The sequence below is a fragment of the Ixodes scapularis genome, unplaced genomic scaffold (assembly GCF_016920785.2).
Source record: "Ixodes scapularis isolate PalLabHiFi unplaced genomic scaffold, ASM1692078v2 PGA_scaffold4__175_contigs__length_147842914, whole genome shotgun sequence".
Taxonomy (NCBI): Eukaryota; Metazoa; Arthropoda; class Arachnida; order Ixodida; family Ixodidae; genus Ixodes; species Ixodes scapularis.
In genome coordinates this window covers 71,928,934-71,942,758 of record NW_024609879.1, presented here as the reverse complement: position 1 = coordinate 71,942,758, position 13,825 = coordinate 71,928,934, and positions in this window count along the sequence as shown.

Here is a 13,825-nt window from a genome sequence, read left to right as displayed (position 1 = left end):
TCACTTCATCACAAAGCATGAGCAAGGCTCTCGCCGCAATTTTTAGGTAATCTTTCGACTCTGGCCATTCATAAGCCTAAATGAATGCGATAAATGTTAGCATGGCAATGTCTTTGGAAAGTGGATTGCCTTGACTCAATCGGCCGGGCATTAATAGCACACAAAAGCAGACAGCGTCCCAATAAGCCATAATAGACCTTTCTCTATAAATTTCCCAAGCACCGAGGTGCATGCTACAAGTGTAGTTACACGCGTTGCACGTGCTGGCGTCTGAAGTAGTAACTGTTCTAAAGCAAAAAGTCTAATACAAATTTTGTCTTGCACGTGCGTTGGTCAAATTTTTATTATGATTATTTACTTTGAATCTTTTATAAGTGGAAGGCCAGTGCGCGCGGACCGCAGAATTATACTTCCAGCGTTCTTCTCGAAGCTTTGGTAATTTAGAAAAAGGCCTATAGGGATGCTGTCTGCTTTTGTGTGCAATCAATACCCGACCGACTGAGTGAAGACAATCCGCTTTCAAAAGATGTTGCCAAGCCGACAATTACCGCATTCATTTAGGCTCAGGAATGGCCAAAGTCGAAAGACTATCTAAAAAATGCGGCGAGAGCCTTGCTCATGCTTTGTGATGAAGTGAGGTAAGGCAAAGTGAAAGCCTCCTGCACCATTCGTTGCTGACTAACGCGTCCGGTGTTGCAGCTACGACATATTAGTTCCAAAGCGTGCGGCGCTGACTCACCGGGGCACCGCCACGCTTCCCCGCATCCCTACCGAGCCAGTCACGTGACTTGAAAATCCCTCTCCTAGGTACTGCGGCTAACTTCAGCCGCGGTTAGCGCTTCGAGCAAACGGGCCCTGGAGTTTGAAATAATGAGAGTCGACTGTAAAACAACATTTTTGCTACCCCAAGTAGCAATTTATTTTAGTGTAATTTCTGGAATCTTTTATTCAGACCAAACACTTCTTTTTCAATAAGCTTGTCGGATTTAAGTTGAACTGGTTTTGAATGCTCATAAAATTTAGACTATTTTTTATAGCCTAAACGTAGCAAGCGTTCAAAACAAATACAACCTAGGGCATCAGATACACAGAAAACACAATATTAGCAAATGCTACTTTTATTGAACACATCTGGAGTTTCTGTTGCATGCATACAGCGCTGTGAAGAAGTACACCATTCTTATATGAAAATAAGCTTCCCACCAGTGAAATTTCTCAAGTTGGACAGCCTTGTTGTAAGTCAGGCACGTTAAAGAGAACCCTGCCAAAGTTTTCATAGGCACTTTTACAACGTTGTTTCATCCGTACAATCGCGTAGTGTAGAAACTTCGTGTCGTAGCGTAGTGTAGAAACTTCCCAAAATGCAAACATTATGTGAAGAAACTGCACTTCAAAGTTGACGTCCTCGCAACGCCCCCTATCGGTAGCTGCTCTACCGGCAACAATGAAAAGAGCTATACAAAGACCGCTGAGGCCACATAACGTAAGACATGGTGTCCAAGATTCGCCATGGACGGCATTGTTGGTAGTTAGACTTGTTTGTGCTCACTCTTTTACCCAGTCTGTCAATTGAAAGCTATTTACAGTGCATGATAGGAACTATTTGTGCTGTAGACATAAAAACATGTACATGTTGCCCCCCCTTTGAATCTGGCAGGCGAGACCACTCGAAAATGTTTGAGAGTAGCTGCGTAGAACTGACATGTTCTAACATTCTGATGACGCAATTATTCATATTAAAAGGTATGCTTAACCGAAATTTGAAGCTTGCACAACAACACTGGGGCGGTAGGCGGGACGCTGCAAAACCCCCAAAACATCACACATAGAGCATTATTTCTAACGGATGGCCGTATTTTTGCAAGCGTGTGGGATTCAACAAGGCCGACGAGACATGTGATGTCGCGATTCTCATTCCCTCTCCTCTAGGCTTCATCCCCTTAAGCAGGTGAACCGAAGCGGGAATGAGAGAAGCGAGGCCGCTTCCCCTCATTCTAAAGTGTACCAGGAGAAGTATGATGTCACATTACTTGTTTGATTGCGCCCTTTCCTTTCCAACAATACCGCCATCCGTTTGAGATATTAATGTATGAGTGATGTTTCGGAGTTTGTGGAGCTCCCATTGAAAGCTTCCGCGGCCTTATTTTATGAAATTCATATTTTGGTCCAGCATCCTTTTAAACAAGATTTTTCAAATATTAGCATAATGAACATACAATTGGACAACTTGCTAACTTACAACAGTGTCCTCCCGATGATGCCGTACAAAGGTTCTGTCACATGCACCAACCGAGGGGATTGCTGCAAGTCCATCCACCCTCAACTTTTAGTCACCTTTGAGCCTGAAGAACTGCTGTATGAGGCCCGTCCAGCCACTGAGCACACAAAGAGAAACAGGGGAAATAACACTCTGTGACGAGCAAAGTCTCTGGGCGGAAAGCCCTCCATGAGAAATGAGCACTGTTGGGTTACGGCAACGGCGTAATACACAGGTTCTGGTTCTTCGACGCCTTCACCGCTGCGGTGGGTGGTCGTAGCTAGTCGTAGCAGATAGTGTCACGTTTGTTGCTCGTACCAAAACACCAAAGCCGCGTAGTATTCTAGTTGCCGAAGTTCATAAGCCTACGTTCCCCGTCTACACACACTACACAAAGCCAGCCACGAGCAAAGCTAGCTAACCCCGTTTCTGCTTCGGCGACAAGCCGCCAGGGCGGTGACACCGCCGCTGAAATTTCTGCCTCGGCTCTTCAAACCAGGGCCCCTCAGTGCACAAGCATGACACTTGCTAGGCTGCTCTGCCTGTACCAAGTGACACGCGCCCGCATGTTCCCTCTCATAATTCTTCTAACTGTACGTGCCCCGTATTGTACACGGTCATACTGTGCACACGGCGAATGTTCCCGTTTGAAAGTGCTCCACGGTCGGCCTACAATGCTGCGACCACATAGCACATGACCACTATAGGTGACGACACTTGGGATACTTGCCATCCGTCGTTGTGGCGCAAAGTCGCTTTCACAGTCGTCCTCACAAGGGGCAAGGAAAGGCAGGCACTGCATAAAAAATCGATACATATTATAACACTGGCTGTGGCAAACTAGTTTCAAAGATGACACAGTCATGTCTTCTTAATATGGACACCTCCGTACTACAAATTTTTTTTTTCTATAATGTAAGGTGTTTATATGAAAAAATTAAATTTAAAACAAAGATTGGATAACAAGCATAACCAAACAAACAATTTATTCAGCTAAAGATAATGAGATGTGAGTTTGCTCTATCGCTTTAGAGCCGTTTAACATGTAGCACTACTGTCGTTTACAAGAACAGATACCCAGGCTGTAAAGTGATGATCGGTTAAATAGCAAAAGATGTTGCTCTGTATGCACAATGCCGGATGTAATTGACACTTAGCTGCCGGCAGTTAGGATCCTATAATCTTATGATCGCAGACGGGAATTACATCTGGTGCCTACAGCTGGAATAATGTCTTGCTTCGTAATAGAAAAAGCTCAAAAAAAAAAAACACTGGATGGAGAAATCGGGTGTCACAAATTCAGGCTTCTCTTTATTTTTTTTTAATACTTTTATTACCTTTTTTTTTTTTTTTGACCATTCTAAGTGTCGGTACGGTCAGCTGCCACTTGTAATCTCAGTTTGTCAAGTCGTAGTTCCTTTCCAAGTCCCTAACAGGTTTGCTCGTTTGCGGGATGGGTTTTTGTTGACGGGCAATGCGGATCATCCCGGCACATAGTTTGTGGCTTTGACCTTACGGACGGAGGGGTGCGTATGCTGGCTTGCATATGGTGCCGATTGGACATGCGGGGGTGCCGCCGGGATACAAAGTTGTTTACGCTGGCTAGCGTGCTTTTTGAAGGCAACGGCTCTGCCCAGTCTGTCACCTGTCGTGGTTGTCGTGTTCTACGTATCGGCGATAATTGATGTGTTTGGACTCATACGGGGGAATGGATGGGCACGTATGTTTGGTTGTTGGAAAAATGTAATAGGTTTTGCCATCTGGGTCGATGCCGGGCACCTTTGTTTTTCTGGGAAGTTGACTGACCCGAAAGGCGGGGAAACGGGAGGTTGGTCGGTAGACGAGCCAATAAAAGGGGGTTCGGGAACAAAGGAGGTAGTCAAACCCCGGAGCTAGCCAGGTCACTGCTCGACGCGGTTACTCCCTGCAGATGAGTCTTGGAATGAGCAATTTTTGGCTTTTGTCCTGTCTGTCGGGCAAGTGTTCGAATTTGTTGTGCTGAAGCTCGCGTGGTTGTGTGGTGCGCGGTGTCGACCTCATCAAGCTTCTAACCGGACCGCCGGACTCCGAGACGTCGTTCTTCGGCCGACAACTCCAGACTACGGACTACTCTGGACTCAGCACCTACCGGAAAGCTAAGCCTGGTTTTCTACGACTTGTCTACTTCATCCTCTGGCTCTGAAGTATGAACTGTTCAACATAGGGAAGATTTTTACGCAGTGCTACTTTCTGTCATGACTGTTTTGGGGGATTATCCCATGTGTGTAACGGCAACGTTCGAGTTCCATCTCGGTCTGCTCTCGTTGTTAGTGTCGGGTTTTCGTTACTGTTTTGTTGGCTTATTCCGGTTTTATGAGCGTCAAGTCTTTTTAGTATTAGTTTCTGGCTCGCAGGGCTCCATAGCTTTGAGCTGGAGTATGGTTTGTGTTGAGTGCTCTATTGCCGTGTGCAGCTTAGTTTTTCACTTTATTAAATCTAATCTTTTGTTTGCTTATCCTCCCTGTGTCATCGTCTTTCTCTATTGATTATACACCAGGGGCTAGCGCTAGTCACTGGTCGAACTTAGCTCTTTTGTTCTTTTCCCGTAATTTCTCGTTTATCCTCAGAGTGGATCATTGAATTATTTTTATTAATTTGAACCGCACTCCATGACACCGAAACAAATGGGAAAGCACCACAAAGTATTAAACTCGTCGAACATTAAATGTTCTTGAATTACACCTCACTCATGCTTCCTACGTGATGAAGCCCAAGACTTAGTTCAATGCCAATCAATATTAAATGTCTTTAGATGGGCACCTGCTGCCCGATCATGGCCTTTATTGCAAAGCATTGTTCACACATTTGCGAGTCCTGCAGTGCCTTGTGGAATGGTGGGCGATACTTGCCGTTCCGCAAGGCACTGCAAGACAGATCAGGCACAACTTTTGAATGTCGACGTGCGTACGGAATGCTCCAGCAAACCAATCATTCGCCGAGGGAAAAAGAAAGGAAGTTGAATGCCTCCGTGTGCTCATTGCCAGTGTTTTCTGCTCTGCTATGTACCCTGCTTGTATGCTGTGATTTGCAAGCCAGCGCGGGATATATTTCCTTGATTTGTTTTTGTGTTCAGCTGTGCGAAGTTGTGATTGAAACAACCAAGAAGTATAGGCCGCCATTCTTTTCATCAAGCTAATGCTTCGCTCATCCGAACCGGGGATGATGACAGCTGTTGTTTACACAATTTTCGACAGCTATGTGGAGTGGCTTTGTGTTTAAAATTGCAATCCCAAGTGCAAAAAGAAGTTACCGCAGACTATACTGTTAAAGGTTGCTGTTTATAAATTTCAACTGGCAGGCTCTGGCTACAACCACCTTAATATTCATTCAACATTGTTTGCATCTCTACTTACCCGTGATCGCTTCATTTGCCAAACACGTTAGTGGCCGGTCACCTTACCAATGAAACTAATATGCTGGTGTCTCCGGCGAAGAATTCCCTCAGCGCTACATGCAATGCACAACACAGTTTGTAGCCCGTTGTGACTGAAAGCTTTCACACTGGGGAAACGTTGTTGTTGTCACAAACGCAGTCAAAGAATGCGATAGGATTGAGGAACAACAGGGGGATTGTCCCAGTTGACTGACTGACTGCATGAGCATATGTTTCTATCGCCACCGTGTTTCCTCCACGCAGGCGACGGAGAAAACGATATAGGCACTCCTCGCGCTTGCCAAGTTTCTCTACAACGTCGAAATACGAGACACCCAGCAGCGAAGTGTCGATATTGCCGGAGAGAGCGGCGGGACAACGATCAGCGCAGGATCGCGGCTTCGCCACTCTTATGCGACGGTGTCTTCGGTTTCCGCTCTCTGCAGCTTCCACCGGGACGCTAGCCGTGCCTAATTGTGCTAGCTTTGAGCACCACAGTTCATAGGGTTCACAGCGCCCGAGCGAAAGCTCGCGCAGAAGAACCGGCGAGCAGTCGAGTCGTTTCCAATCGACGGGGTGGCTAAACGCCGGTTGTGTGAATCGGGCTTAACGCCTGAGCCGGCTTGCTCAAAGCGAATCTAACGTTCTTGAACGGCACGTAATAAAAATCTGAGACGTGCTGCATTCTATACAAACTTGATAAAAAAAAAAAAATCAAACACTCACCTTCGACTGCTACGTGCGCCGTACCGCTTCGAGGCAGAAGCAACATGGCGCTCGACGTTTTGGGGTGTTGGGCTGGGGTGTTTTCAGTGTTGCTTACACGCCTAGTCTTGCAAACCGAAACCGAAACACCAATTTTTACTACCCCAAGTAATTTTTTGACGATTTACCACTAGCCGAGCGTGTAAGAATATGCTAACGAGTGAAAATGGGGTGTAAACAGGCGTAATATTACATTTTCGCTAACAGTGTACGACGCGCTGGCAGCAGCCGTTCTTCGTCTCTTACCAGGTAGAGCGAGAAAACACTTCCGGTTAATATATGGTTGGACGAAAAGTGCGTATTTGTTCCCTGGACTGTGAGCTGTATCTTGCGCAGAAAGCCGGTATGCTGATGTGTATGATTGACCCATGTGTCACTATTTTGCTCAGGGCATTATTTAGATTGGAAAAGTGTATAAGGTTTTGGGGAGAGGGGCCTCATTGGTTGCCAATCCTATACACGGACTGGTCACATTAAGTTCATGTTAATTTGTGCGCCGGTCGTAATTCAGCTTGCCCTTTTTTTTAATAAGTGATTCTGAAAGTTTTTTTTTTTTTTTTTTGTGAATGAATATTGCCTGGCAATAAAGAAAAGAAAAAAAAAGGATCGGCGGCCGAGTGTGCTAGCGCACACCAGCTCGGAGCACGTGGGGAGAAAGCTCGCGCTCACCGGCCAGTTTGACTACGCCACCGCTGCCGCAATGCATCAAAGAACTTTAGTCTTTCGCACGTGCGACAACCTCGCTGGAGCTCTTCGTGTGTAGAGCACGAGAAGGCTCGAGCCCTCGCGTGCACGGCCGTCTGCCTCCTGTCAACTAAAGTTATGGCGGCTTTACGCATGCGCCCAACGCTTAGTGAGATCGGTCTATTCCCACCCCGACCCGTTTCGATCTAGATGAGCATCGTACCGGTGTGCGGTCGTGTATCACTATTGCGTGGTGCACGTTAAAGACCCCAGGCTAGCGATTGTACACCACTGGCTAAATTTCTTATCTACAGCTGGGAAACTCGTCGCCCGTTGAGGCAGTCCAAGTTGTAGGCTGTATAAACATACACACAACTCAATTGTTTTTACAAAAAATAGGATATGAACATGACCGCAAAGGAAAGAGAAAAATCATTATCCAAACATAGCACTGTACTATAGGTAAGTAACTGCAGATTTGAATATGTTATCAGACTGAGGATTGTCGGGATAAAAATTTAAAGAGAGCTCAAGATAAAAATAAAATAAATTCCCACTCGTTCAGAAGCTGTGCAAGCGTGTGTTGCCTGGCAATAAAAAAAAAAAAAAAAAAAAAAAAAAAACGTCTTGCCTGGTTAAGTTTGTAGTGTGTCTAGCTTGCAGCCGAAAGGTCTTGGGTTGAATTTCCGCCTAATATTTTTGAAATTTTTTTTAAAGTCAAATGAACTCCTTTTTAGAAATAAATTATTTGAAATATGCGGCGATTATATTCGCATTACAGCCATTTTTTAATTTCTTTCATCCCCGCGTAACGCCAGGTTTCACGGAAGCCTTCTGGGTTGTTTGAACTTCTAGCGCGAGGTCATGTGGCTGTGACGTCATGACCCTATTGACTTATCAGGATCTTCGTGGCACTCCACCGAAGCCGGCTTTTCTCGTCACGCCACCTACACCAGATTTTGTCATCACACCACCAACACCGCATTTTCTGCGACATGACCTCCTTCACGATATCGTGTTAATGCGATATATTCTTGAGATTGGCGAGAAATATAAGGTCTAGACGGAATCTAGTAGATAAATTAATATGAAATACTTGCGACTATTCACTCTAAGAAAGTGTATCTGCATCAACTTCACTGAATTGTCCTATACTCCACGAAGTTTGGATAACACCGGAGCGCCGAATGAATTAAAGCTCTGGATATCCTGACTTATCCAAGTACCACCATCGTTTGATCGCGCCGCGGGAACTCCTATTGGATGCCAAGACGCGTCGCCATTTTTGACTCATGGCGGGTCCCACGTCCAGACGCGCACGCTCCTATTGGTCTCTTGTGCCTGCCGGTGACGCGCCACCGTTTCCAAGCAGGCTCCTATTGGTGTACTTTAGATGCTGGCGCCGCCCCATTGCGACGATCTAGATTGGCGGTGACGCTCCGCCATTTTTGGTTTAAAAGAGTAACCGCATGCACCACCTTAGCCGTACTTGTTTAGAAGATCCATCCTGCGCTTTAGACCGAGTGGCATAGCCGCGCTAAGCTCCGCCAGCTTCCCAGACCAGCACAGTGAGCCCTCGCGTCTTTCCTTATCCGCTGGCCTGCTCGTCTGCTCGCTTCAACGTGACGCGCTCCGGTCTGATCGAACCGGCGAGAGATGGCGCTCCGGCAGCCGTGATTCCACAATCTTCGCTCATCGCTCTGGGGCCTTTAACTAGTCAAACACAAAGTTGGAGCCTAAAGTTCGCGGAGCGCGGCGATTGGATTCCGGCGACAAAAACGCAAAGTCATCGTCGTGATAGTCCGATTGGTGCGCTCCGTGAGCTGCGGCTCCCACTTTGTGTTTGACCAGTTTAGAGCCCCAGGACAGCAGCCGAGTGACCGATCTCGCGTGCTCTGCGGCAGGGGCAGTTCAGTGGGCTCTTTCGCGCGACTCCGTGACACATTAAAAAAAAAATCGTTTTTTTTTTATTGTTTTGCGTTATTTTCTAACTTTTTCTATATTTTCAATAGAACTGTCAGACTTCACCAGCCAGTTTATACACCGTTCCGCTTTAAACTAAGACTGCAGCCCATGCCGCAAGCACGAGAGCTCGAGGTTGCTGCCTTGAAGCGTTCTTCCGCGGAACGAACACTCGCGCTAGAAATGTACGTCTCAAAGTCAGGAGAGCGGGCTTGCTCGGGCTTCTAGATTTGGCTGCAGACCACGGTGTACTGCAGACTCAGCTAATGGGTGAGCAGAGTATATACTTCGTCTCACCCACGGTGGTCTCAGCTTAGCCTAGACTAACTGCGAAGGCTGTGCAAGCGCGAGCTGTTGCCCTTGACTGCTTTGATTGGAGCACTCCCTGCATGAGCGCTCATACAGCCGAAGAAGCTTCATCCAAAGTCACTAGCTCGCGCGTTTAGCATGCACGACTAACGATAGTCCATGGTAAGGTGAGACGAAGTATATTAGCGGCGAGATGTTTTGGTGGCGCCCTCCCATGGTTCCTTCTCGTGAGGAACCATGGGAGGAACAAGTTCGATGGTGTTTGTAATGAGCATGGTGCAAGCTTGAAATCATTGCGCTCTGAAACCAACGCTGCCAACGCCGCCAAAATTGAAGTTCTTCCATTCCTCTTATTTATGTCATAGAGAAATCCTCTCCTCACGTCATAGTCAGTACAGGGTAGCTAAACTCGTGGAGCAAGACATTCTTCGCTTTTTTGACGTAGCGGGGGGAGTGACGAAAAGAACGCCGCAAAGTTTCCTCCTCCCTGCGCGCGCTCAACATCGCAACTTTTGACGAAAAATCCCCCGCGATCCCTAGGCGGTGCACGAGAGCACTTGACAGCGCGGGTAGGCGAGCGTTCACGCCGCTCGCTGTACGTCGTCTTTGAGCTCTCTAGCGCCGACAGTCCCGTCATGCCTCACCCAGGCGAGGAGCCAGAGCAGACGACGAGAGTTTGTCTGCTACGATGAGGCATTCGCACAGCGGAACTGAAAGAAAAAGTTGGTTTTCTGCTCGAAATCGCGTCCCGCGGGCCACAAACTCAAACGCGAGCTTGAATTGTAAGCGTCTGATATTTCACGAAGGGAGGAATCGACGGCTCGTCTTTTATTTGCGAAATTTGAGTCGTTTTGCAGCCGTACAGACGATGAAACCTACCAGTGTGTAATGAAAGGCCCAGGACAACCACAGGGGCCGCGAGATCTAGCATCATTTGTGAAATGGGTGAAAAGTGCAACATTTTTCGACAAAGCTCCCACAGCAGAAACCTGCGACGCATTCACTCAGCGTCCGGGAAGGCTAAACATGAAGACGTTGCCCGAGACTCAAGCAAAGTCATATTTGAACGGCAGCTATCTCGCCCCGTTATATTTTGTTTTGAGAAAGCTCTCGTTCTCAATGCTAGGGAAATAAAAAGTATTACGAAACGTATTGCTAGCTGTTCCAAACAACTAGATTTAAGACTTATCCTTTCAGTGGTTCACTCAAGCAAGCTCTTGCGCGTACCGTGCCATGAATTTCCTCAAGCGTATGCTGTTTTTGTAGTGAACTTGTTTCGGAAACTTACGCCGTCTGTAGATATCTCTGACAGCCGAATTGCTTAAGTGGAAGTCATCGCAAATGTAAGTTCCACGTTGCAGCAACCAACTTTTAAACGATGGCAGCGACTGCAATCTCGCATTCCCACCCATCACGTCGAACAAAAATGCGCTAGTTTCGGTTTGAGGTCGGTACTTTTCTACAACATCTATGGCGACAGCATCAGTCTGCACTGGGTGCATTCGGCAAGTTCGTTCGGGGCCTGTTCTCCGTGCAGCACTCGGCGGGTGTAATGCATTAAAACTCTCACAGTGCAAGTCTGTATCGCGAATTGGGAGCCCGTCACTGGCCTCACCGGCGGCCATTGCTTGACGACAGGCAATATGCCGCATCCTGTCTAGTTCTCCCTTCGTTTTCGTCCTTGTTGCCTTGGCCTTTTACATCATGAGGCAATACACGCAAGTCTAAGGAAGAAACATGCAAAAATTGGAAGCTTGTACGCGGTGCTCGAGGGCGAACATTTTATGACGTGCTGCGATGATTATGTCGGGTTCTTGGAGATCAAATAGACATTCGTCAAGCGTTTAAACATCGATTAAAAAAAAATTGGCCGGAGCACGATTGACTTTACCGACGTCGCTTGCTTCGGTTGCTAAATAAATGGCACGTCGAGCGACTGAACGGCACGCTCCGAGTTTCAGTTTGTCACGGATGCCCTCACAGGAGTTCAAAGAAAAAGCTTTCACCATGAAGCACTATGTACAAGCGGTCAAAACGATGCGAAAATCCCCAGTAAAGGCATTCTAACTTATCGTTTGCTGAGCTTTGATGACTCCGAAATCACGGATGACTCCACAATAACTCTCGGTAGCCCTTGTCTCATTAAACACATAACAGTTAACGCCCAACAAAGTAGCCCTGGACCCTCAACCACACAACATTTAGTTAAACAAGATTGGTATTCTAACCCGTTAATATTCTTGCCCACAATATTAACTGTTATTTGCGGAAACATGACAGAAGTTCCATGGTAGAGAACAACCTACTAACGTAATAAAATTGAGTTGTGTCAAGCGATGACTGCTGGTGGTGCCGCTCGACCCCAGCAATACAGGCCTCTATCCACGATCTAGCCTCCTAAGAAATCAGTGGTGCCAGTGCTATTAGACATACATCGTTTATTTGCATCGGTACTCCCATTTCTGCCGGATGTTGGGACGAGGCGCAAAACCGTACATCCGGCCAATATTGAAGCCGGTTTTCGGACGATATTGCCTCGACACTCGCCAAGAAGCAACGTGCTGTTTCGGCGACTCGTTTGTGTAATTTGATTGTTCAGTCATATTAATAGGTCCCGGGCCACTGTGTACACCCCAAAAAAGAAATGTACTGTGGTAATTACACCTTGAGGAGAAGCAGGCACGTAGCCAGATTTTCGTTTAAGGGGGGGGGGGGGGGGGGGGCGCCGATGACAAAGTGCTTCATGAGGGGGAGGGAGGAGAGGAGGCCCCAGCAAAATGGAAAATTTCGGGGGGGCGGGAAGGCCAGGCCTTATGCCCCCCTCCCCTTGGCTACGTGCCCGACGAGAAGGGGTATTGTAGTTTTACATCTTTATAAAAAGGTGTAGGCATTATCACACGTTTTAAGAAACGTGTTTAAAAAATCACACATTTTTAAAGGTGTGAAGTTTACATTTCTTTTATAAGGTCCATCGCTACACTTATTCGGGTGTTAGTTATGGGACACCCCACTTACATGTTTAAAGGTGGGAAAGTGCTTAATGTGTATATACCTCTAACGGAAGACAATCTCTTTCATGTGATTACATCGCGTGCCGATGAAACGATTTGGCGATGACACCTCGTTCGATGAACTGATTTGACCGCCAATGAGTGACGACTGCCAGTAGAATTTCGGGGAAATAATTCTGCCGGTTGCCGGGAGACTCGAACCTACCCAAGAATTACCCCGGTTCTTGTTTGTTTTCCAACATTCTGAATTGTATACCAGCTTATTAGTGCCTCTTCGGATATTACAGAAAAAAAAAAGCGATGGCAGCCGCAAAAACTCTGACAGCCCGGTCACAGTCATGTGGGAGACTGACAGGTGCTCGTCAGTCGCCACCATGCCTTGAAAGCTACCGGTTCCGAAGAACCGAAGCGCGCAGAGAACTTGTTGTTCCACGGTCCGAGGCGGCGAACGAAGCTCGTCGCAGAGTCAACGCACAACGGCTTTTGATAGCCAGTACTGTCGCCGAAAGTCGTCGTCGGGGAGTTGAAAGGCGTCCCTGGTGGTCTCAGTAGCGACGCCGACGGTGGCGGAAGATAAGCTCGGCCGCAGCGTACGGCACCGCCATGTTGACAAAGTTTAACTTCGCCTCAATCTGAAGCGAAGATCTCGAGCGCAAACCACGGCTCTCGCAAAGTTCAGAAACGTCACTTTGACGTCAGCAACAACTTCCACAAACGAGGTTTCTTTTTTACACAAACTTCGGAGGGATTTTGAGCGTCAGCAGGTCGCCTGGGGACAATCTGCAAAGCATTAATTTTAGCTTGGCGTAGGGATGTAGGGACAAATGGGCGCTACGTCATCGGCGAAGCCGTTCAATCAGCGGGCTCCTCGCGCCCCTCACGCGCCGCACGCGCGCCTCGATGAACTTTGCTTTGAATGATTGACACCTCGCTCGGCGCGACGTCAGCGTCGCGAGAGTCCAATTAGCGCGTTCCGCAACTTTCGGACACAAAGTTGTGCTTGACGAGTTTAGCGACCCTGTGGTCTGAAGCATGTTTCACGCTTCTCGGCCTTTTGGCTAAGATCAAAGTGTAGCCCGCGGTGGCTAGAGCAATGCCGGCCGAGTAGCACTGTACACCTGCCCTCGGGCGGGTGTTGCCTTCGGGCTTAATGTAGCCTTCGGGCTTTAGTCGCCTTCGGGCGTTTGTCCACCTCCCTCCCTTTTGGGGGGGTTGTAATTTTATCTTTTAAAGTTTCACGTGCAGCGATTTTGAGCCTAGAGCGGCGCGATTTCTGCCGTTACGGCGCTCGTGCCGCTCAACCGCTGGTGCAGAGCCGTTTATACTGAGAGAGTTTGGCCTTCTTAAGGAGATTTTGACAGTCTGGCAACCACAGTAGCGTAGTCTGACAACCGGGGGATGACTACTTCCGTCCGCCATATTGTG